Source organism: Nyctibius grandis, chromosome 11 (genome assembly GCF_013368605.1).
Source record: "Nyctibius grandis isolate bNycGra1 chromosome 11, bNycGra1.pri, whole genome shotgun sequence".
NCBI classification, from domain to species: Eukaryota; Metazoa; Chordata; class Aves; order Nyctibiiformes; family Nyctibiidae; genus Nyctibius; species Nyctibius grandis.
This window is the reverse complement of record NC_090668.1, coordinates 22,775,044-22,797,536: the sequence shown is the minus strand read 5'-3', so window position 1 is coordinate 22,797,536 and position 22,493 is coordinate 22,775,044. Positions and strand designations below refer to the sequence as shown.

General features: G+C 42.7%; 1 long non-coding RNA gene across 3 annotated transcripts; it reads right to left on the bottom strand.

Moving 5' to 3' along the window:
- Positions 1 to 3,576: 3,576 nt before the first annotated feature.
- On the bottom strand, positions 3,577 to 21,938 carry LOC137668649 (uncharacterized). 3 transcript variants are annotated; one of them, XR_011048969.1, is made up of 4 exons: positions 21,762 to 21,938; positions 16,338 to 16,614; positions 12,623 to 12,819; positions 3,577 to 11,690 (listed from the first exon to the last, which is right to left on the bottom strand). It is a non-coding gene; the product is annotated as an uncharacterized lncRNA (long non-coding RNA). The 3 variants fall into 3 exon arrangements; XR_011048968.1 differs by having other exon boundaries at positions 12,658 to 12,819; XR_011048970.1 differs by having other exon boundaries at positions 12,658 to 12,742.
- Positions 21,939 to 22,493: the final 555 nt, after the last annotated feature.

Genomic DNA, 22,493 nt, shown 5'->3' with positions numbered 1-22,493 from the left:
ATTCTGTATCTATCTGCCCTAGAACAAGAGGTCAGGACCATAATGTGGCCTCTAATACTACTTGTCACCAAAGTCCTTTCACTTCACGCCTTATTGCATAAGTTCAATATACTTTTTGGCTAAAGCTCTCCCAAGCACTTAGCTCTTTAAACTCCCTACTCAGCAGGTGGCTTATTTAAATGTGGCTGTTAGGTTGGCCAGTGGCCAAAAGCGAATGGCTCAATGCGTGAACCACAGTGTTTGGGTTTAATTCTGCTCTTGTTTCTGCCAGCAAACTCCTCCTGGCTCCGGTGGGGTTGTGTGGGGTACAAGTGAGTGCAATACAGGGCTGTCTGCTCAACTGTTTGTCAAATAAATCTATGGCCAGTCATTTGCATTAGGTCAGCTAAACATTTGCCTAGCACTTTCGTATGTGCGAGCCAAGGAGGAATTCTGGGTTGAAATGAAAACCATCATCGTCAACTCTCACTTAACCAATAAGCATTTCTTCCGTAGCGTGTAACTAACTTATTTTGCAGCCCACACCCTCGAAGGAAATGTAAAGTTTCTCTAAACATTCAGTACAAATGGGGATATTAGCTGCTTAATTGATTCTTCAAAATTGGGGTCTTATGGCTGAACAAGCGAGATGGAGGGAGGGGGGGAACACATGGTTTAAATTAAATATATGGAAAATAACTGCTGAATGATAAAAACATATTTTAAAAGTAAGCAAACCTGTTTTCCCTCTGCCTCTCCATTAAATGTGTCAGGAAAGGGCCTTTACAACTAGGTGGTAATTAGAGAGGAAAAACCAGAGCTGGCGGAGCAGTCAATCTATCACATCCTCGAAAGCCTAAATGTTACCAGCAATTAAACAAGTTAGTAGGGGAAAAACTTGACAAGCGAGTTTTATCACAGAATCATCTCGGTGGCGAAGTATGTGGGGCAGTCTTATTAGATTCCCCCGTGCAACCCCAAAGATTTAAAATCCAAACCCAGGAATGCACATTCAAACCAAAGTGACTGTTTTCTTTCCCAGACTACCCAGGTGCAGGGAAGATTAGAATGCTAAAAATAAAACAACCTTTCCCACCTCCCCCTTCCTCGCCCCTCCAAAGTCAAATCTGTCCAGGTTGACTGCTCCATTAAATTCAAGAACAAAAAGTTATAAATTGAACATACGGAGAGCAGTGCCTTTTCTTAAAGTGATGTTTCCTCGCCTTAATGGATTTAGCTATGGCAGGGAGTCAGAGAGAAGCTGTCTTAACTAAATCTTTGACTGATTATGCATTTTTTTTCTATTCATACAAGATAGATTCATCATTCCAATTTGTCAAGCTGGCGAAGTTCCAATTAATTACACCAGGAAAAGCTCAAGCTGCATTAGGCCTCTGTCAGGCCTAATCTAGTGCCTCATTTACTGGAGCCCCAAATGAAGAGATATCAGAGGTGTTGTTCCTCTTGGTACTTAATTTGATGAATGCCCTAGCAGCACGATTGGTGGCAGAGGTGTATATGTGTGTGTCTCTTCATCAGCCACCACTGCTGAAGTCGTCATGCTTTCTCTACTAATTTGAGGGCTCATCTGTATACTGGATGTTTTTTTGGAAGGCCTATTCTTCATAGATATGCCAGAAGGTTTCTTCTGTGTGTGCATGTGTCTGAGTGTGTTTCCAGATATGCTGGACCTGATTCTGATCTCAGTGATGTAATGAGGTGGGATTTAAGGCCTTATATGTAAGTGTAAAGCAATACAAGTTAGATTGGATGCTATAAAGGGGCTGTAAATTTTGACATCTTTGTTGCTGTGTGTTTGCAGAGGAAGAGCAGCTTCGCACGTTGTTTCATGTAGCGCTCGTAAGAAAGTGTGGGTTACCATCCACATCCACTGTAAGAAGTGTTCAAAATGCTTGAAGAACCTGAACAATTTGTTCACTATATGGATTTGAATCTTTGCTATAAATACATATGTGCTCTATCAGTACGGTGAATAAGTATATGCAGGTACACATAGACTTTCTGACACCACAGCGGTGGGCTGCTACAGAATGTATGCATTCAAGGCTAATTCTTAAATATTTTACAGTAAAGACACTATGGACCAGGAACATATGTTTCTTTTCTGCAGCACTTTACGTACGAATTATTCAGCATAAGGTGCCAGAATGCCAATATGTTTAGCGTACTTTTGGCTTTTAACCACTGCTGTGATTAAAGATGTAACTGCAGCAATGCTGTCACTTTGCACGTAGGTTTAGGTGTCTCAGAAAGGATGCAGCATTAGCCAAGAGTAAAGTAGGTGTGTACTTTGGCTGAGTATAGTACTAAAAGTCTTCATTTGCCAGCAGTTACCATGCTGGGATTCTGAGTTTATTTTCCACTGACTGTATGGGAGGGACTGGTGTGTGCAATGATGATTTTTAATGGCAGCTATCAGACATGCATATGGTGCTCGGCAGGAGACCGTATTCAGAACAACCAAGGAGAGAATTGATGCACTGATGACTGTAGTATGACAACTCCTCTGTAGACAGTTTGGACCTCAGCTGGTGCTCACTTTTGGAAGGGAGGTCTCTGTCCCAAAAGTTTTTATCTGCTAATACATCAAGTTTGCATCTGTCACTAGTGTGTCAAAATGAGGTAAGCCCAGTTGTGCTGGAACAAGGATAGCACCCTATATCTTTTAGATGAGATTTTGTAAGTGTTCCTGTTTTGTTTCAGGGCTAAATCAAATAAGAAAATTTAAATCACCATGGGAAATGGTGAAGATAGAGGCAGACTGCAGTTGTAATGATCTCTTTTCACTCTGCACAAGAAGGTTTTTGCTGGACATATACATTTGAGGTTGGCTTTTAAATGTTCTGCTTAAAAAGTCACTGTGGACCAAAAACATATGTTTCTTTTCTGCAGTACCTTATGTATGAATTATTCAGCATAAGGTGCGAGAATGCCAGCATGCTTAGCTTACTTCTGGTTTTTAGCCTTATGTTTTATGTTAAACAGGTTTTTTAAACTCACCTGTTGAACTTGAAATAACTAAAAGCCTTCATACAGTCAGGGCCAGGCAAATCTTAGTGGATTAACCAAAGACTGGGCCTTTGGTTATTGTATTTGTACCCACATGCTATAGGCTGACTTGGTTTTGCACCCAGCAGTTCTTTTACATTTGCTGGTGTTTTTCTTTGGTTTACAAGCCTACTGGGGTATTTTGTGAGGGGTTTCAATGCATGTTAATGCCAGTAGGTACCTGAGGGTGTCCTAAGCTGTCAAGGGCAATGTACCTGCTCTAGGTGGAGAATGTCTTGGCTGGTTCTTTCCCATATGCGCCACCAACATGGTGTTGGAGCGAGCTCTGTCCTTTAGAGAAATAAGAAATTTATGTTTGTCCTTCTGTTGAGCACATACAAGGTTGGAGGCTCAATGGATGTGTCCATGGGTTGTCTTCTTCTCTAGTTGTGTACTGATTTACCTAGGACCTTAGCAGAAATGTGTCCCTGGAGCTGTATTGGACTCGTACTGTTACAAATGAAAACTAACTGGCCACAAAAGGGAATGTACATAACATACTACCAAAGGACCATATTCACCCTTGTTCTGGGCACCACAACGAGGTTTATTCGCTGCTTAAGTCCCACTTAACCTTTCAATACAGACCCTCCACAGTGCACTGATCACATTCAGTGGCTTAAAGACTCCAACGGCTCCTGAGTCTTTTAGACAAGACAGAAGTGATCTCTTATGGACACAAGCAGTCCTGAAAAGACCATAATCCAACAGAAATTTCTTTCTGCAAGGATGTGACCCAGAAATCTAGAACTGCTCTTCTTTGTGTTCTCAGTGAATTTTCATCTGCATCCAATGCTGAATTCAGACTCTGCAGTATTTTGGGTCACCACACTAGCATCCGTCTCTGAGGAATGATCACAGATGATGAGTTATTACCTTTAAATAAGGGGTAATTAATGCTTCCCACTTTAATGAAAGGATTTCCTTACTGGGAGGACAAGGAATATATTGTATTAGTAATGCCCCTTTGGGAGTTATTGGCAGAAAGTCTGCGGTTACTAATTTGGAGTAACAAATAAATGTGGGCAACTTGTGATACATGTATGGAAAAAGGGGTGTCAAATTATTCATTATGAATTATTCTGCCAGTTCTAATAATAACCCAGCTGTTGAGAAGGAAAAGAAAGCAAGAGCTGTCAGTGCAGACAGGCCCTTTTGCAGTAATCCTATCCCTTTCAAGCAGAAAAATATAAACTTCCTCTGAGAACAGAAAATTAGATAAGACAAGAAGAATGGGATCCCTGCTCCAAATCCATTTTTTTTTAGCTTAATGTACGCTAATGGATAATAAAAGATGGTTGATTAACAAATGACTGGTACAGCAACCAGCTGAAAAAACACGTTTTGGCAACCAGCACTTGCAAAATCCATAGGTTAAAGACAAATTCAACCTCTGTCATTGTTCTCAATATGGTCAGGTGCCCTTATCCAGGTAGAATTGTTTTTATGAGGAAAGGCCAGTCTCTCTGTGTGTGCATTTGTAATATATACATGTATGCGTGTACACATACACACATTGCCGACTACATCTTTAGGCAGATTTTGGGAGACTATGTTTACATGTGATACCTCAAGAACCTTGACTGAATGGCAAACCAGTGTCTGGCAACAGGGGTGCAGGTCTGGGACTTGAGAGAGGTCGGTCCCATTCCTGGCATACCGACAAGTTGCCATCTGACTGCAGACAGCTTTTTGCTCTCCCCTTGGGCTTTTTCTTTTCCCTTCCTCAAAGGTGGCAGTGAAACATCATCCATTAGTAGTTACAAGCTGCTTTCTTACCTTTTTGATAATGACAAGTGTAGCTGGTGCTTTTTCTGGGAGGATGGTGTAATTAATACCTATGTATCAACCTCTGTGTCATTTGTGAGGAATACTCTCCTGAGCCACCAAAGCTGAAGACGAGCAGAGTCTCTTAACCCTTCTGGATTTGGTAACTTGGTCCCAGACTCTCTCAAGGCACTGAAGGAGATTTCGCTGAGCTTTGCTGACTTTGAAGACACGGTTAGCACAGTCTAAGCCAAAGCAGTTAATCTGAAACCATGTGAGTTGAAAGAAAATAATTAGAAGATTTCTGTAATGTTTGAATATATTGCCTTTAAATATGTGGGGATAAAAATATCTCCCTGCCTTGCGATGCTTGGTCAGGTTTAACACTCTCATGTCACAGGGTCTGAAAACACTAATACTCTACTGATGAACCCTTCTCTAAAATATTAATAAATTCACCTGGCAGCCTGTATGTCACCTCTGCTTTGCGTCTTGCACACTGTGTTCATGTCTGATTAAAATGTGAGCTGTCCAGGGCAGGACCCGTGCGTTCAGGGCTGGCTTGCTTACTGGTGCTATTATAAATAATTAAGATAATTATCCAATATGTTTATGACAACTGACTGCTTTGGGTTGGCTTCTCTGAAGACTCCCGTCATCAATGAAAATTCTGCAAATGGAGGGGTTTGCAGACTCTGGCACCAAAGATGGGTTACCTATAAGCTTTCAGAGCTATAAACAATGCACTTTCCATTTGCCTCTCCATGCTGTATGGACTTAATCAGAAACTGTAATTCTATAGTGCGAGTAAATGGGTGAGAGACATCAACAGCATGAGTGAGACAGAGGCATTGTCTTTTGCGATGCCAAATCCCAGAATATTAAGAGTTTGCCAAAGGCGTTTCAGAGATAGGTTTCCTATCTTCATCAATAATTTAAAACATTCCCAAGTTTCCTCTGAGTAGCTCAGAATAAGAGGTGAAGGCACGGATGTCAGAAGGCAGAGTGACTCCCAATTAGTCAGGTAGAGTGCTTTCTTGTTGACTCAGCCGGGGCAAGGGTGGCTGTAAAACCCAGGCTTACGTCTTTATAGATTCCTTAATAGTTTTCTTCTTTAAATCTGTGGTAATTTGTAAGAGATGAGTGGGCAGTCCAGTTCCTAATCCACCGGGGTACTCATTAGTGCCACTGAAAAAACGCACGGGTGATTGTGTAAGTTGGCGGATATAGTTGCTAACAGAAAATGGATTGGCGAATCAGCACCATATTATATGTGAGCAAGATCCAGAAAGAGGTAGCAAGTTTTAAAAGCTTCTGGAAACTGTGGTGTGACTTGGGGGCATTATCAGCTGAGGAGAGTTTGCAGCGATGCCTTCTAAATTGGTGCTTCTTTTTTGAAAGCATTGCCATTAGGATTGCCATATATATGTGGAGTGACGAGGAAGCGATGGTACTTTGTTCCTCGCACATGTGGCTCTTACTAGAACATTTTGGTATCATGCAGAAAATTGCTTGTGGGCCTCTAAAACTGGGTCACATGAATGAGTGATCCTGAATCAGCCAATTTGCAGCAGCTCTCTGGCTGCGTCTATCTGGATGTGTCATGAAACTCTTGAGCGTGCTATCTATTTTTGAGCATGCTAAACATGTTTGTTTACCACACAGCTTATTGTGCACTAAACTCATCCACATGGCAGGCAATTTTCTAGTGCTTAGGCCACTATTTGACCCAGCTGCCATGGAGAGGGCTATATTAAGTCCAGCTGATCAGGGCTGTCTCCATGGTGGAACAGGAAATTAGTCTCTATAGCTATATGACTCCATCAGCTTTTCTACACATTTCACACAACTAATTTCCTATAATGTGCAGCTTTTCCTACCATTCTTTTTTTTCCTGTGTGTGCGGGTAAGATTATTTTTATATTGCATTCCCTGATGTATTCAAATGTTAAGCCTGACACTGATTACATATTTTTTTTTTTTTACTTTCTCCTGACACTGCTTACTGCACCTGTTTATGCCTCAGTGCTTTTAACTGCATGTGTTTCCATCCAAAACATGCTGGTTCCTTGCAGTTGGGTTGGAATCATGTTTTGCTGTGCACTTCTACATTTTAATCACAGCTTTGCAGTGCTTTTCTGGCCCAGTGGTAGCACTCGACTGATTTTCCAAAGCTGTCCCTTGTACTGTTGACATCAGATTTAAATAGCTGGTTACAAAGAAAAAGTTGCAAGTGCCTTGAAGATAGAAGTTTTTAGAGATTAGAGGAACTCTGGAAAGCGGCATGTTAAGAGAGGATGAAGAGGATGGGATTGCAGTGAAGTAGTGGTTTATTTCCCCCCTCCGTAGGCTTGTGTTCCAGCACTGACTTCAGTCGTCATGCAGAGTTGCAGATGTTGTTGCCCAGGCTTCAAGTCCTGGCTCCTTATTCTGGCTGTATAACATCAGAAATCTCATTCCAAGAGGAACAGATCTTCAGCTCTGCCACTCAGATTTCAAGGAGCATTTTTACCAGTGATGTAAGCTGTGATACAGTGTCTCACATGTGGCTTGAGTTGTCTGTGTAGGCAAAGCCCCTCCATGAGTGCCCCTCGCTCATGGCAAATAAAAGGTAATTCATGGATGTCAGATTAAAACTCCAGATCTTTGGTGCTCCAGGTCTTGTCACTGTTTTGTTAATATGACAGAACTTAATCAGCTGCAAAATATGGTTTGATGTTCAACCCCTTTGTCCTGCATCCTTAAACTCCCGTGAAACTATGTGATCCTTGGCAGGACCAGATTCTTATTTAAATTGCACTGCTCTAAGACAGCTCCTCTATACTGCAAGGATTTCATCCCCGCTCTTCCCCGCTGTAGAGCATGAACTTGCCTATGCTGTATGCCTTGTGTTTTACTGATCGGGTGGCTAGAGAGCTGGTAATATGCCACTGGGCCAGTGGCTTAATGCAGGAATTACTGGAAGCAGCAATCTTGGAGTGCTTTTTATGAGGATAACAAGGCTTTTGCAGACATAAAAAGCAGGAGAAATGCTTATTAGTTATGGGGAAGGTGAAAGGCTTAGAAAACTGATTAGTGTAGCAGTGTGGTCAGATTGAAATGAAAGCTCAGTAGCATAATCGTTAATTGGGTGCTTACTTACCTACTAATTTGAGCTTGGATGTCAGCAGTACTGCACTTCATCTCAAACCAGAGGTCAGGCTGTAATGCTACATCATAAATTACGTAAAGGCACAACACTAACAATTAGATAATTATGGAGACCCATGCTGTTGCAATTTAACTGGGCAAGTTCAGGGCAATCATGACAGGAATAGTGCTTAACCCTGAATCTGCTGCCTGCCTTTCAACCTGACAGCCAAATATATGTGGCCAAGGAGGTACCCAGCTGTCTGGCAGCCCACAGGTTAAAAGCATCTTCTCCTATTAGTCAGATTCATCAGATGGCCTGGGCGAACTCTGAGGCAATATTACAAAAACGTTAATTATGGTTCAGAAAGAAAAGCCTGTATTTCCAACAACAGGAGATTCTGGGCAGGGCACAACAGTCAGAACAGTTTTTGCGTGCAAGGCTTCGTTGTGGGGTTTTTATTTGTTTCTAAGCCAAGCCTATGTATACGTTTGGTTTATTTACTTTGCTAAAATAAACCACCAAGCCAAAAATAAGGTTATCTGCAGGGATCTTTTTGCATGCATCCATGCTGCATAGGACAGACCCACAAAACCTCACATTTTGAGTACTGGAGTCATTCGATTGCCCATAGCTTTGTGCTTGTATCTGCCTGGCTGGCAGTGCTGCTTTCTGGGTCAGAAGGAGTATTGTAGAGCAGAGACGAGGCCACTGCAGAGAGTGGCTCATCCCCAGCTGTGTCCCTGCTATGACCATACTAGAAGGCACGTAGCCCAGCTGCAGCCTCTGGTGATTCTTGCCCGTCAGTCCCGAGAGCATTCAGTGTGGCTCCTCTTGATGCCCGTGATGGCTTTAATGGGGAGAGAGTTCAATCAATGCTGGACACTTGAAAATTCAATCAACAGAAGAGATATTGAAGATCAGGGTGGAAATATCAGCTGAGTGGATTAGAAAGTGATTGACAGTGGGATGAAATTAATAACGTGCAGATCTTGGGTTGTCTGGCTGACATAAGCAGTGTACCCTCATCTGGAAATACGTAATGAACAGTGATTTCCGTGGGGTGGTAGAAGCCTACAGGCTTTATTGGATTTAGGCCTAGGACTTTTTCTAGTGCTGTCCTTTTACTTTTGTTCCTGGTCCTTTTGGCAATCAGGGAAATAGCTCACACCATAATATTTTATTACCTCTGTGAACATTGAGGTTTTGTTTGTGCTTTGGGTGGAGCTGAGTAAACTCAGTGCTCAAAATAAGAACTGTTCACCACTGGCATTTTGGCAGTTTTACTTATTCAGGACATTTTATAGAATTCAACAGAAAAATGGTCTTTTGAGGAAGTATCTCCTATTAATAGTAATGCTGTCTTATAGTGTACTGTGCAATGATGTTGTATGCCAATATTTTCATTCCTGGGTTGAAGGACTCTGTGCATTAGGTTTAGCAATCTCTTGCTTTAGCCTTGGTAGGTAAAATTCCTTCAGGTGCTCAGTTTGTTATAAAAGTGCTAGGAAACCCTTAGCTGTGGCACACTGCTTTGAAAAATAATTTTATAACCTCTCTATATATGCTGCAATATAGCATGGTCAAGCAATGACACATCTGGTTACCTATTATTAAAGGTTGAGTTATGGTAGGCTTTTTGTTTTAATTAGTCTGAGATAAACAAAAACTCAGGGGCTGTTCTGCTCTGGTAGTTCTCATTTTTCCTGCAGCCTTCCTTGCCCTTATGGGTTTATTAGTGTAGAAAAAGTGGCATGTTGTACTTGCAATGTCTAGACCGCTGTGGTAGACCATGTGAGAGGCTGTAGGCTTGGTCTGAACCATACGTCCATGCTACAGTGCTGGGGTGCTCTGAGTAGGTCTACATTGCATTGAATTTGGTAGCTAGAGGCTATCCCCAAGCCCAAACTCACTAACAGCCCTGTAGGACGGGCTGCAAAAGGTGCCTGAGCCAGGTTGTCCTCTTTTGGGGTGCTCTACAAAGTGTGGGGTGAGGAGATGGACCTCTTTGCTCAGGCTGCTTGAGAACTGCATTTTTTTTTCCTATTGGTACTTTTTGAAGGGGAAAACAAAGCCAGGCTCTGCCACGGGCCAGGCTACACTTGGCTGTGTGGGTCTGAAAAGCCCAGCACAAAAGTTACTGGGCTCAGTCCAGCAGTGAGCAGGAGGGATTTTCTGGCCTTTATAAAGAGATGGCTCAAAGTAGGGGTACCAGCACTCCCTTCAAGCAGTAAAATCAATCCTGTTCTTTGGCTGCCGCCCTCCCAGCGCTGCCCAGGGGAGAGCTAGGGCAACGGGTGTTGGGAATGGCCTAGTGCTACTCAGGGTTATGCTGGGTCTGAATCAGGGTCTTAAAAAGCCTTTAATGGGTTGGAAATGATCTTCAGTGCAGGGGACATGCAGGAGTAGCCTAGCAGTCGTGTTGGCAGTTTTGCCCTCCTAATAAATTTGACACTGCTCACCTGCAGCATTTGTGGGTAATTATTGCCATCCGTCATGGCACGAGTCCTTTTCCAAAGGGGCTGGTGCCTTGGGTCTGTGACAATCTGATCAGCACTTTAGACCATGACATAAAAAGACCAGCAATTCCTCCTGGCAGGCCTTGCTAGCAAAAAGCATTTTATAAATAAACCCTCTTACAGGAGTTGCAAAAGAAAACTCTGTCTTTAGGATAAAGGACCCAAATGCCTTCAACTGCCGGCCAAAAGGAACTGCTTTTTTCACAAATGTAGCTCCTGTGCAGATCCTTGTGTAGGCAGCTGTTCACAGCCAACTTGAGGACATGGCCTGCAGATTGGTGCTTGCCGGGACAGCCTTGGGCCAGAGACAAATCACTGCCAACCTTGGAAATTTCACCGCAATGTTTGGTCTTTCTCTTAAAGCTGTAGCTGCTGGAAGGAAGAGAACGAACTGGAGTAGCAGTTTTAGTTCTAAAAAGCACAGGTTTCTAGAGCTAAGAAAGCAAGCTGAGCAACATAAAGCAAGCATGCCCTCAAGGTTCAGGAAGCAGAAGGTGAATGAAAGGCACCTGCAGTGATTTCTTTTAGAAGGATCACTTGATGTTTGACCTGTTCATGTGGCTTCCTGACACTGGTGTCAGGACTTTTGCATCCTTGGGACTGGCGCCAGCATTCACAGAGCAAAGAGCAGAGGCTGGTGCTGTGGTTTGCTCATCTGGGCAAGATCCCAGGCAAATGTGACAGTGAAATGCTGTGCCTGAAGCATATCAAATGTTTGCATTGTGGGTTAAAGACACAGCATTGATGAAGCACTTGATGCTTATGGAGTTTGGTGTGCCATCGCACTGGTGCCCACTCATGGGGTTGATTCTGTAGCAGCCATTAGAAATCCTAGCTGTGCTTTGATTATATCCCTTCCCTCTCCCTATCCCCTCCCCTGAAAACAGAAAATATCCATAGAAAATAAGAAGTTAAATTTCATCAGTCTTTCTGTCTTCAAAAGCTTGGGCCTCTCCCACTGTAGTGCCTTGAATACTGATTACTGCACGATTTATTGGTAGTGGATTGGGGACTGGGTTGAACTGAAGAACACCTGAACTGTACAGCTGGCCAAGTAAATCGTGTAATCTCTCCACATTGGGAACAAAGCTACAGGTCCAATTTACTCAATATCTGCAAAGACCTGAAAGCTGTGGCTTGTTCCTTGCTCATCCCATATGTCTCTGGGTTACACTTCAGCATCGATAGTGCAGGAGGTCACTAGCTCTCCGGGAGTTCAGCAGCCCCTGCGCACAAAGTAAGGAGAGAAATATTGACAGTTTTGCTGTGAACATTTTTGCTTGCATCGGTGGTTTGTTATTCACATGTACGGGAAGGCTGTGATATAAAGTAAAGACCATTTGGGATCCTCTCTCTGGAGAGAAGTTATATCTCCATAGGTCTTTGGAGCTTGGTGTTTCAAAATAAGGTCACTGAGTGAACAGTGGTATTGCCAGATGGTTGGACTCCTCTGCCACTGAGGAGGATTTATGTGGGATGGGAATATCCCGGTGAGACCTGCAGGTGACCTGGGTAAACCCAGGGGCATGAGACCCATTTCTCCTCTCCTCTTGTACAGACAAGATGATTCCAGCTAGCCAGTGTTATGCCAAGACTTACTTTTCTTTACTCCCGGTGGCAGTGCAGCTTTTTATGCTGTGCTGTGACTCCTCTGCCCCATGTCAGATCCCACCTGTGTGCAGTCCTGGACCCCAGAGGAGTCCTGCATGCAAAAGAGCCCTGATAGAAAGCGCAGTAGCCCTTGCTATAGCCCTGTGTTACAACCCTTCCTGCGTTACAGGGTCAGTTCCTGGGACACTGCAAAGCCTCATGTAGTGACTTAGAAGCATGTTTAAGGTCAGTGTGCTGGTCTAACTTATTTATACAAAGTCTAGATACTTTAGAACAATTGTATGCTTGATATAAAGCTCTGTTTGATCGAGACGTTTTCTCTCTCTTCTTTGGACATTTGTTTACAATCAAATCTCAAACTTTAACTGCCTTTGTCTTTGAAAAACTGAAAATAATGTTTTTTGCAGAACCAAACTCTGTCTCATATATAAAGCAGAGATGTACCACCGTACAGCAGTATATGACACATATGTGCATTGATTTTTCCAAGTGAACTTCCAGTAAGCGAATCCCATCACACTGCCACTTAGCCCCCCGAAATACTTACAGGTGCAATGCTGCATGTGCCGAAATTGCAGTTACCTTTAGGAAACGTGGCACTATGTGATCTTGTTCATAGTTGCAATCAGTAACAGCAGTGCTGTTGCTAACTGTACTCCTGCTCCATCTGCAAGAGAGGGGGTGGTGAATTTGAACAGGACTTCGGTGGCAGCCAGTTTTGCCCAACTGCAGTAACTGCGTGACCTGAAAGAACAAATTCTGTGTATCGGTGGTGCAGCTGCCTTTGAATCAAAAGCTCCTGACAGGGCTGCCCAGGCTGAGACTGGAAGTCAAGCAGCAGCATCTGGGGCTTGATTTCACTTCTTAGTGAAAAAAAACCTTAAGAATTCCTATTGCATTAACATTTATTTTTGATACGAATGGCAAAACAATTCAGCAAACGGAATCTTTACAGCCGAGAGATTGAGTAACAAGGGAAAGAAAATGTCAATGCAAGTTAAAGCAAATTTAATAAAGCAAATAAAAACAATATACTGACACTGAAATATAATCTTAATGCTCCGACTGCAACTAAGTGAAGCCAGGAAATTCTCAGCTAAGTGTTCCCTCAGCCCTCTTAAATCAACCCATTTTGCTTAGGCATTGTTGCACATAAGCGCCTTTATGAGATGGCCCCAAAACACTGGATGATCATATGAACACTAAGAAGATATTTATTTTGTCAGCTGTGTGTTTGGATATATCTGTGATGGATGTATCAGCTCTGATTCTGCAAGCCATTGTAAAATCAGCTAAAGTTTAAGTATATGCTTACACAGTTTGCAGAATCAAGGTCACTGTGCTTCAGGAAAAGTGCGATCCATAAGGTGGTACTGAAGTCACAACAGTATTACCGAGGTCCCTTTGTAGATACTCTAATGCTGCTTTTCCCAGATAATAAAGAATTGATCATCACAAAATCTATACATTAAGGAACTTTCATTTGCCAGATGAGAGGCTGAGGTACTGAGAGATTAAGCTATTTACCATCAGTCTCAGAAGGTGTGTGTGGCAGTGCCAAGACTTGAACGTACACTCCCAGTGCCTCCGTTTAGCATTTTATCCTTGAGATGTCCCACTCATGGACTGAAAAAAATTAAAAGGTTCAAAACTTGGGGAATCTGAACTGCCCTGCAGGTGGGTTGTAATTCAGTAGATTTTAAATAGAGCTGAGAAGGGGCTCACCGTGCCCTGCTGTGGGTTAGGATTCGGTTTTGGGAACTGAGGGCCTCCAGAGCTAGAATTGCCTGGAGTCCTGCTTGAATCAGAGTCATAGGATGAGGGCTGGGTCAGGATGGAGTGGCTGCACAAACCTGCTTTGGAGCTAGGAGGGGACTTTGAGATGGGTGATGAACACTCTAGGAAGCATGGTTTAGTCAACAGAAGGTTTTTTTCCCTGAAAAAAAAATTCTCAAAGAAAATGCTGTCTCTGAAAAAGGAGATAAAGAGTTCCACTTGCATCTTTTCTCCACCTTTCACTGGAAATCTGGCCCTTAAAATATATTTGGAGTTCTTATTCTTCATTCTTATGCATAAAAACCAGTCTTTCTCACATGAGTAATCCTGTGAAGGCCTTCAGAGTCTGCTTGAATTGTTAGGTCTACAGGTCTTTTGGGTGAGATAATATAAGCATTAGTTTGTGCCAAGTGCTTGTGCTTTTATTCCCCCACCTCTGAGGAACCCAATTTGAACCTCCTGATACTGTTTGCAGTTGAATAAGAAGACACTGATATCAGTCAAATATATGCCTTGGTTGTTCTTGCTTACATTTAGAAAATGCACCTAATATTTCTCTTCCAGAAGCACAGCAAAAACAAATTTCTTGCCCAGATTTACCTTGCTGCTGCATTCCATGTCCAAGCAGCTCTGACCTGCTTCTGCCTCTCGAGTTCTCATTGCTAGTCCTGACCGTCTCTGTATTGAAGAGCCTTCACAGCCCATATCCATCCTGCTTATCACTCCTACTCAGTATTGACAAATCTATGCCCACTTCTGACAGGCCACAACTAATTGATTCTTTACCAGAGAAGTTTTCCAGCAAACACTTTTGCAGCATCTGGCCTTATCAGTTCCCCATGGACTTGGGGAAAGATAGTGAATATCTTTAAATGTATCTATTTTTTTAATATTTAAACTATGCTTCCTCTCTTGCTTTCCCACTAAAAGCCTGTTGGAGACAGGGGAGCAGTGACACAGTACTGGTCAATTCTTCTTCATTGCTTTTACTTTTTTCCCCCATTTTTTCATGCACTGTCATGTGCAGGTTGCTTCCACATGGTGTATGATGCTCAGGCTGGGAGATCTGTGGGACTGGGGCTGTCATTTTAGGCAGCCCCCAGACTACTGGGATCTTAATCTGTGCTTAGGACTCCCAGAATTTGTGGCAGTGCAAGCATTAAAGAGTCTCCTCTGTTTGTGTGCAGGAAAATCTGGTAAAGCCATCTGGATATAGCTTAGCCCTGCTTTGTATTCCTTGGTGGTGGCCAACACTGTCCATGGGTGACTGCTTTGGAAAGGCTCTGAGGGCTCCTTCTGCTGATCTTTAGCACACCCAGTGATTTCATGAGGACATGGCTACCATGCTGAAAGGGTCAGATGCAAAGATAAATATCAGCACCTTTCTAGGTTACAAGATGATCTTGGTTTGTTCCTGTGGTCTGAGGGTAGAAGCTGTTTTCTTTCCTAAGATCCCATTTATTCACTGTAGTAATTCAGGGCCTGACGTTTCTTAGCTTTTACCTTTCCGTGCCTACAGGAATACAGGGCTGGGCCGAATCACAGCACAGCCCGAGCTGTCAGTCATTTTAATAATTATTATTAACCCCCTGCTGATGCTTTTCCACATGAAAGCAAAAGTCTCTTTGGCACTTTTCTTACTTTTCTTTAAAAGATGGAAGGTGGAATAACAAAGTTCTTAATTAGCTGAGCTGGTGTTGGAAAGCTCAGTGTCAGATTTCCAGGTCAGTGTTTGATGGAGGAATGATAGGGCGGAGTGATGCATCGACATTGATTAAAGAGCAGTGATGAAGCAAGATAAAATTGACATTTAATTCTTCCCTGCTAAAGTAATGTGACTGACAATACTTAAAGGTGAACAGTCTTATTTCTTGAATCAACAATGCAACCTGTAAAAACATCCGTCACAGCAGCCTTTTCTTAATTACTAACATCTAATTAGCCCCAAATCACAGTAGTGCACTGATTAAAATAAAAGGTGCCTGCCACTCTTTCTATTTTGGGTATATCTGAGAAGGGCAAAGGACATGAAATTAGCTGGCACTTCCAATTCTTCCATCTGGAGACCTTGCAAAGAGTCCTCAGCTCTTCTCTCTGTTCTCCATTCCTTAGTCAAACAGAATAGTAATCCCAAGTGAGTTTTTTTTTTCCTGGCTGCTGACCGGGGACAGCTCGCTGGAAGCGCTGAGAACCCCCTAGAGAGGTATGGGAACACTGCAAAAAGCCAAGCTACTGCCTTTCCTGCTGTTAATAATGGGGAACAATTAATATTTTATAGGACTAAACTTGTTATTGTTTTGTTTTGAAATGTAGTGTATTTTTAAGCTTCTTTAAACTAGCAATTTAATGTTGCCTCGCTTTAGTAAAAGACCAACCCAGCCTCCTTCCTTCAAGTTGACAAAAGGCTTTTGAGGATCATTTCCCATCCCTTAGATTTTTTCCCTCGAAAGAAACAAAGGAAGTAACAAATATAAATCCCCCAATACCTTATTTTCTGCAAGGGGTCTGGAGTGCTGCTGATTACTCTGAATATGTTTGTATTGCAGAAAAGAGCGTTCAGGTGATAACGCCTGAAGTAGCAGTTAATGCTCATTTTTGAGCTCTGATTGAGTTGAAATATTGCTTGTTGCACCAAGGTGACGAAGACAGGCGATAAGATCCCAGAGAAGTAGCATCCTTTTATCAGTAGATGGTAGTATAACAACATGGAAGGAGTGTAGCTGCTCAAAGGTTGTCCCAAGATCCAAGCTGTTACAGTTGAATCTTAAGTGAAAAACAAGACAAAGAGAGGCAGAGGATAAGTTTAGACTCCTGTTATGTTTTACTTTTCACCGAATAGTAGTTTAGAGCAGAGGGAATTAATGTATGTTTTTATTCATGATTTATGCATGGTTTATCTAGAGCAGCGTGAATAATTGATTATTTTTGTTCTCTGGCAGTGCAAAAAAATTAAAATAAGTATGGTTTTTTTGAAGCAAAATAAAGAAAAGTTAGGAAATCAAACAGTGAAAGGGAAGGAGCTGACTCTTTTATGTCAAAATAAATGTTTTATTTCTCTCCAAAACAACTGTTTTGTTCTGTAAATGCTTTGCTTTTAAGGATGGTTTGAATCATTTAACATAAAATTAAAGGAAATTGCCAAACAAAACAGTTGTAGTTCAGTTCTGGCTTGTACATATCAAAATAACGGGGTTTAAACTTTGTTACCTTTCCTATCTCAAAGGCAAAGAGTTTGGTGAAGCTGGGACAAGCTTCCCAGAAGATGGGTGCTGCCAAAACTGAAATTATCATGAGAATGTTTCAACCAAGGCAACGGCCATCCAGGTTCTTGGTTTGGCCATGAATTTCCAGCTGTGAAAATACAAATAAAACAGAATAAACCTGCAGAGGGGCCTCATCCCTCTCTAAGCCCACATTTGCAAAGCCTTTTATTTTTTTTTTAATTAAAAGCAGACTTTTTCTGTATGTGAGCTCAGGGATCCCAGGGGCTGGATTCACAATGTAAATGCACTTAGGCTAAAGAGATCTGTATTGATTTGTATCAGTAGAGGATCTGGCCCAGTAGGAACAAACTCTGCTTTTCGATATAGTATTGAATTTGTATGTGTTGAATTCTGTGCTTTGGAATTAAAATCAAGGCTTTGATAGCAAAAAAAGAGAAAAGGAGGGATTTGCAGAGACAGTGAAAACAGTGGATGTTTACATGTCTTCCATGTCTTACTTGCAAAAGCACCGTTGTAGGGGTGATGTTGATGAAGATAAAGGGCTTTTTGGTTACAGCTGGATTCTAATCCAAACCCTACTTTATGTATTTGGTAATGGTTGACAAATGGCAGCTTTTCTTCATGAAATACTGAAGGGGAAAAGAATCTATGAAAATTTCAGATTTCAAGCATGTTCTGACTGGGTCTATAGCTCATTGAAGAGCGATGTTATTTTTCTTCACCAACATTTTTTCTCCCTCTCTCTTAAATTCTTTAGTGCTAAAAATATGTTAGAAATATTATCTATTTTTAAGCCCACTCTAATAAATGTACCCATGAATTAAAATCAATGCTACAATGTGAATGTATGAATGAATAATAGAAGAAAACCACTAGTAGCGTATCCACAAGAAGGAAGGGTTCGTCATCCAAAGTCTGAGGCGTGAGTTCCCGTGTTGTTTTATTGCACGCTTAGGTGCTTTTGCTATTTAAAGTGAGGTTAGGATCTTTGTGTCTGAAGTATCATCTGGGATCAGAGGTCACAGAAAAAGAAGAGCCAGGAAAGGCTGTTTCCTCAGCACATCATGGGTCTGGGCAGCCACCTCAGGCCCGGGGTCCATGCTGGGTGCCCTTAGCTGCTGGCAGGGGGAGTGTGACCTTCTGTAGAGGGCTGAGAATTTGTTGTTGTGGTAAAACTGCAATTTTTTAAAGTTTATGCAGTGGGGCCTGTATTTCAGAGCAGATAGAGCCCCTTCCCATAGTGCCCAGGACTGGAGATGCTGTGGCCACAGGGAGACCAGGGGAGGTCTCGGTGGTTCTCCAGTAAGGGGGTGGCTCTTCGTGGTGAGCCTGAACTTCCAGCCACAGGGGTGTCCCTTTGGAGCCAGGGCCACTATCACAGACTGGTTTACAGTGGGATTTTACTTTGTCTTGTATTGGTGAACGTATCTCTGCAACACGGCTAATTCTGCTGTTGGAGGCTGTGATAGGTAGGGGTGTAACGAGGAATGGTTCTTCACCCTCAGTTACTTCAGGGGTTGAGGTCAGTGTGCGTGTATGTGAGTGTTATATATATGTGCGTGTATATATATATCTATATATCTCCCCTATTTATGTGTTTAATGTCCCTGAAAGAAACTCTGTGAGGAACGGTCTGTACAAGCTTCTATTGCATTTATTTTGCTAAATCCTCCCTCGTACTCTCCTCTCGCTCACTCTGCCTTTCCGGGGGCTGTGCCGAGGGTTTTCTGCCAGACACGTGATGTGATTGCAGGAGCTGTGGAGAGCCAGAGGGGGAGGCAGGGGAGATCTTTCACCAGCAGCATCTTTCTCCATGCCCAGGAGGACCTATTTTGTGTTTCACGTAGCGTTTCTGGCCTTGGGTAAAAATCCTGCGAAGCTGTTTGGCGGTGCAGTGGCTCAGTGCCGGTGGGCCTGCCTGCATTTCTGGTATCAATACAGAAGTACTCATTGAGGAAGGGGTCTGGTAACCTGCGACTGAGCGAGCTTAGCACTTCAGGCAGCATATGACAAAATCTATTAAAGTGCAGATATATTCGGAGCATGTGGAAAGGGAGAAGGACACACGGAGGCATTTCAGAATACCAGAGTGCATAAAAAAGTCATTGCCTGGAACATGCAGTACTTTTACGGGGACACTCAGGCTGTGTAAGTAATACGGTAACAGGGCAACTCACTCCGCAAATGCGTTCTGGCTGGGCCACGAGAAAAGCTGTTACAGGAAACTTTCTTTTTATGCATTTCCATCTAAAGGCACAACACACAGGTCAAGGGTTTTGCTGCCATATCTGAAAAGGTGCTCTGGCATCTATTAGGTTAATAGTTTTCTGAATGAATTGTCTTTATGTCTTAAATTAAAAAAATAGAAAAATCTGTTAAAAAATATCATGATAAAACAAAAGCGTGACAAACTGGCTGACCATAGACAAACTGACCCAGCTTATTCTGACTGGATGTAAATTTGTGTTATCATGTGTACTGAGAGGAGAGACAATACCCCAACCACAGCTTCATCTGGGTAGAGACATGTGTTGTACTTAAAGGAGAACCCCAAGAGACAAATGAGGTTTATGTCTGTGTGGGAAACTTCCTGGATGGAGAGATGAACCCTGTGCAGAAAGAATGGTGCAATTGAAGAAAAACTCGCTCAGTAATTTTAGGTGGCTTTAATGAAGGTGAGACTGGTGCTGCCATGCCTGAGTGCCTGTTGTTTGTATCTGGTGCTAGAAGGCCAACTACGTGAACATGGAGCATCTTGTGCTAATGGATTAAATCCAGCTTGGCAGGAACCTCACCGCTCCTTTCCAAAGAGCAAACATGCACGTGTGTGTGCGCATCTGGGACTGACACTAACACAGCGTGGCGAACCTGTGCTATGAAACCACAGTGTGCTAGAAAGCCTGATGGCTACCTGCAGGAGCTCAGATGAAGGAGATGCAATAAATCTTTCTTCCCATTCAGGTAGGGGAACCTATAGATGACAGGATAGCTAAACCAATCCAATTCTGTTGTCTCAATCCTATTCCAGTAAAACCAACTGTCCAGCCCTATGAAAGATGAGCTCTTCCCTGAGCTCAAGAAAAGTGTGTGTGCCTCTGGATGTGCCTGACAGGAGAGGGCCCAAGCTTTGTGGCTGAGGCTGGACTGCAACAGCACATGAGGACTTGCTCATCTCCATGGAAGCCTGGCTCTGTGCACAAGGTGCCAGAGCACGAGCAAGGCAGCAACATTGTGTTGTGAATATATAAAAAGCCAGTTCCCAGCAGGAGATGAATGGTTACAAAGGGCCTTCTGAGGCTTAATGCCTCTGTAGGCTTGTCTGCACAGAGCAGGTTGAGAACAGTGGGATCTCCTCAGCAGGTGGACTCTGTGCTTAGATATTTAAGTCTTAAAGCCAGCTTGCTGGTTAATTTAACAGAAGTTACTGTTTGAGTGTTTTGGAGACAGGGGGGCAGAAGTGCAGGCTTTTACAGCAGAAAGGTCAGGAACAATAAAAATAATAAAAAAGGACACTGTAGAGGAGGAAGAGTAGAGGAGAGACATATGGACCCTCCATAGCCTGTGTGAAGGAAGAGGATTGCCTGTTTACAGCAGTCTCACCTCAGGTCAAATATTACTCAACAGGTCTGGGGAAAACGACAGAAGAAAACACACCAGGAAGAAGTAAGTCTGGGGTGACCGATAGTTTTTGTTGAGCTGGATACTTTTTGTCCTTGCCAGAGTAAAGAGGAGATGTCCGTGTTGGGAGGCCCTGGGAAGAGGCAGTTCCCAGGCCTGATGAGTTGGGACTCAGCTCTGGCAGCACGTTTAGCAAGGGAGGGAGAGAGGACTCCTGGTTTTTATTTGCGCAGCTGTAGACCAGAGCTCTTCCAGTGGTACGGCTCTTCTTGCAAAGAGAGAGGACGCTGAAACTCAATAGGAGTTTCCATTTCCTTCACTTCTGAGCTTGTGCCACTAAGGAGTTTGCACAGCTCCTCTGTTGCCCTCACTGGCCACGGCAATAAATAAAAAGAGATCGCCCAGGTGTATCTAAAGCCAAACTTTCATCTGCAAACTGCATCTTTGATACAGGGATCATTATTCACTTATACAGAGCTTGGACAAAGATGAGGAGCGGTTCAAACCCAGGGCAAAATTCCTGTCATGCAGGTGGATACTGAAAAACAGGACTGACTTGTGAGTATGCTGTGTTCAATAACAGAAAGTCTGGGATGAAAGCATTTCACAGGCTTCTCTGCCTCGCTGAAGGCTTGATTGAGAACATAAAACTCTATGTGTAGACAGAAGTTGTTAAACATCACTTTTAAACACAGTCAAGTTAGTAATTTTCTTTGTAATTTTTCCAGCTGTTTATGTGCAAGTCACCTCTGGAGAGCACTTTCTGTGCTCTCAAAATCCGGACTTAAGTTATATTGCTGAACTAGCTATATTTAACTAAATATTTGCTTTTGCATCATAAAGTCTACCCGTTTTTTGTCTGATAGTCACTAGAACAGAAAAATATGGCATGCTTATGCAATGTCTGATATTGGGTCTAATTAGCTACCATTCTTGAATCTTTGATGATTTGGGTGGTATTCTAGATAGACTCTGCTCAGAAACCTAAGCAAGTATTATTTGAGTGCTGTTCATCAGTAACCTGTAAGCGATTGCATTAATAACAATATCAAGTATCACAAGTCTTACCTTCATTCTCTTTCTCCCTGCTGTCATCTGTGCCCCCTTACCGTGGCAGTCCTTAACTCCAGGGATGGGATCCTTTCTGTTTGGGGTGGGATTCCTCTTCTGGTGGACTTCTACAGCTTGAACAAGTCATGAGGACTCCTGTTCTAGTCTTCTGAGAGAAAAAGGCACTTCTAAGGTGTGATTAATCTCATCCAAAAATAGATGTTTAAAGGAATGAGATTAATAGCATTCTAGGAGTGCTTATTTTAGTCTTGCCAACTACCTTAGATGTAGCATTCACAACATCTAAATATAGATGTGATGAATTTGATCCTTGGTGTCATTCTGTTAGATCTGATGTAAAGACTGTTACAGTCGATGGAAATACTCTCAAGTAGGTGTAGTTACATACTGCATTGATCTTATTCCTGATCCCTTACTGTGCATTTTAATTTGAGCCAATACTGTCTCCTCTTTCAAAAGGTGGAGAGAAAACACAGTCAATTACACCATGAAAGCCACGAAGCTCTTTCAGTGATCCAAACTGACTGGGAAGTTACATTTGAAACCATTCACCCATTCCATTAAAAAAATACTAGGGAGCATGCATCCCTATAAAATAATGATGGGCAGAATAAACTGTCTGAAAGTCTCTCGCCTACTCCATACCGTTTAATCAAGAAGCAGTGAGTGGAACTGGCCTAACATTTACAAAGGGAGAACTGACACAATGCATATTTGAACACCATGAGA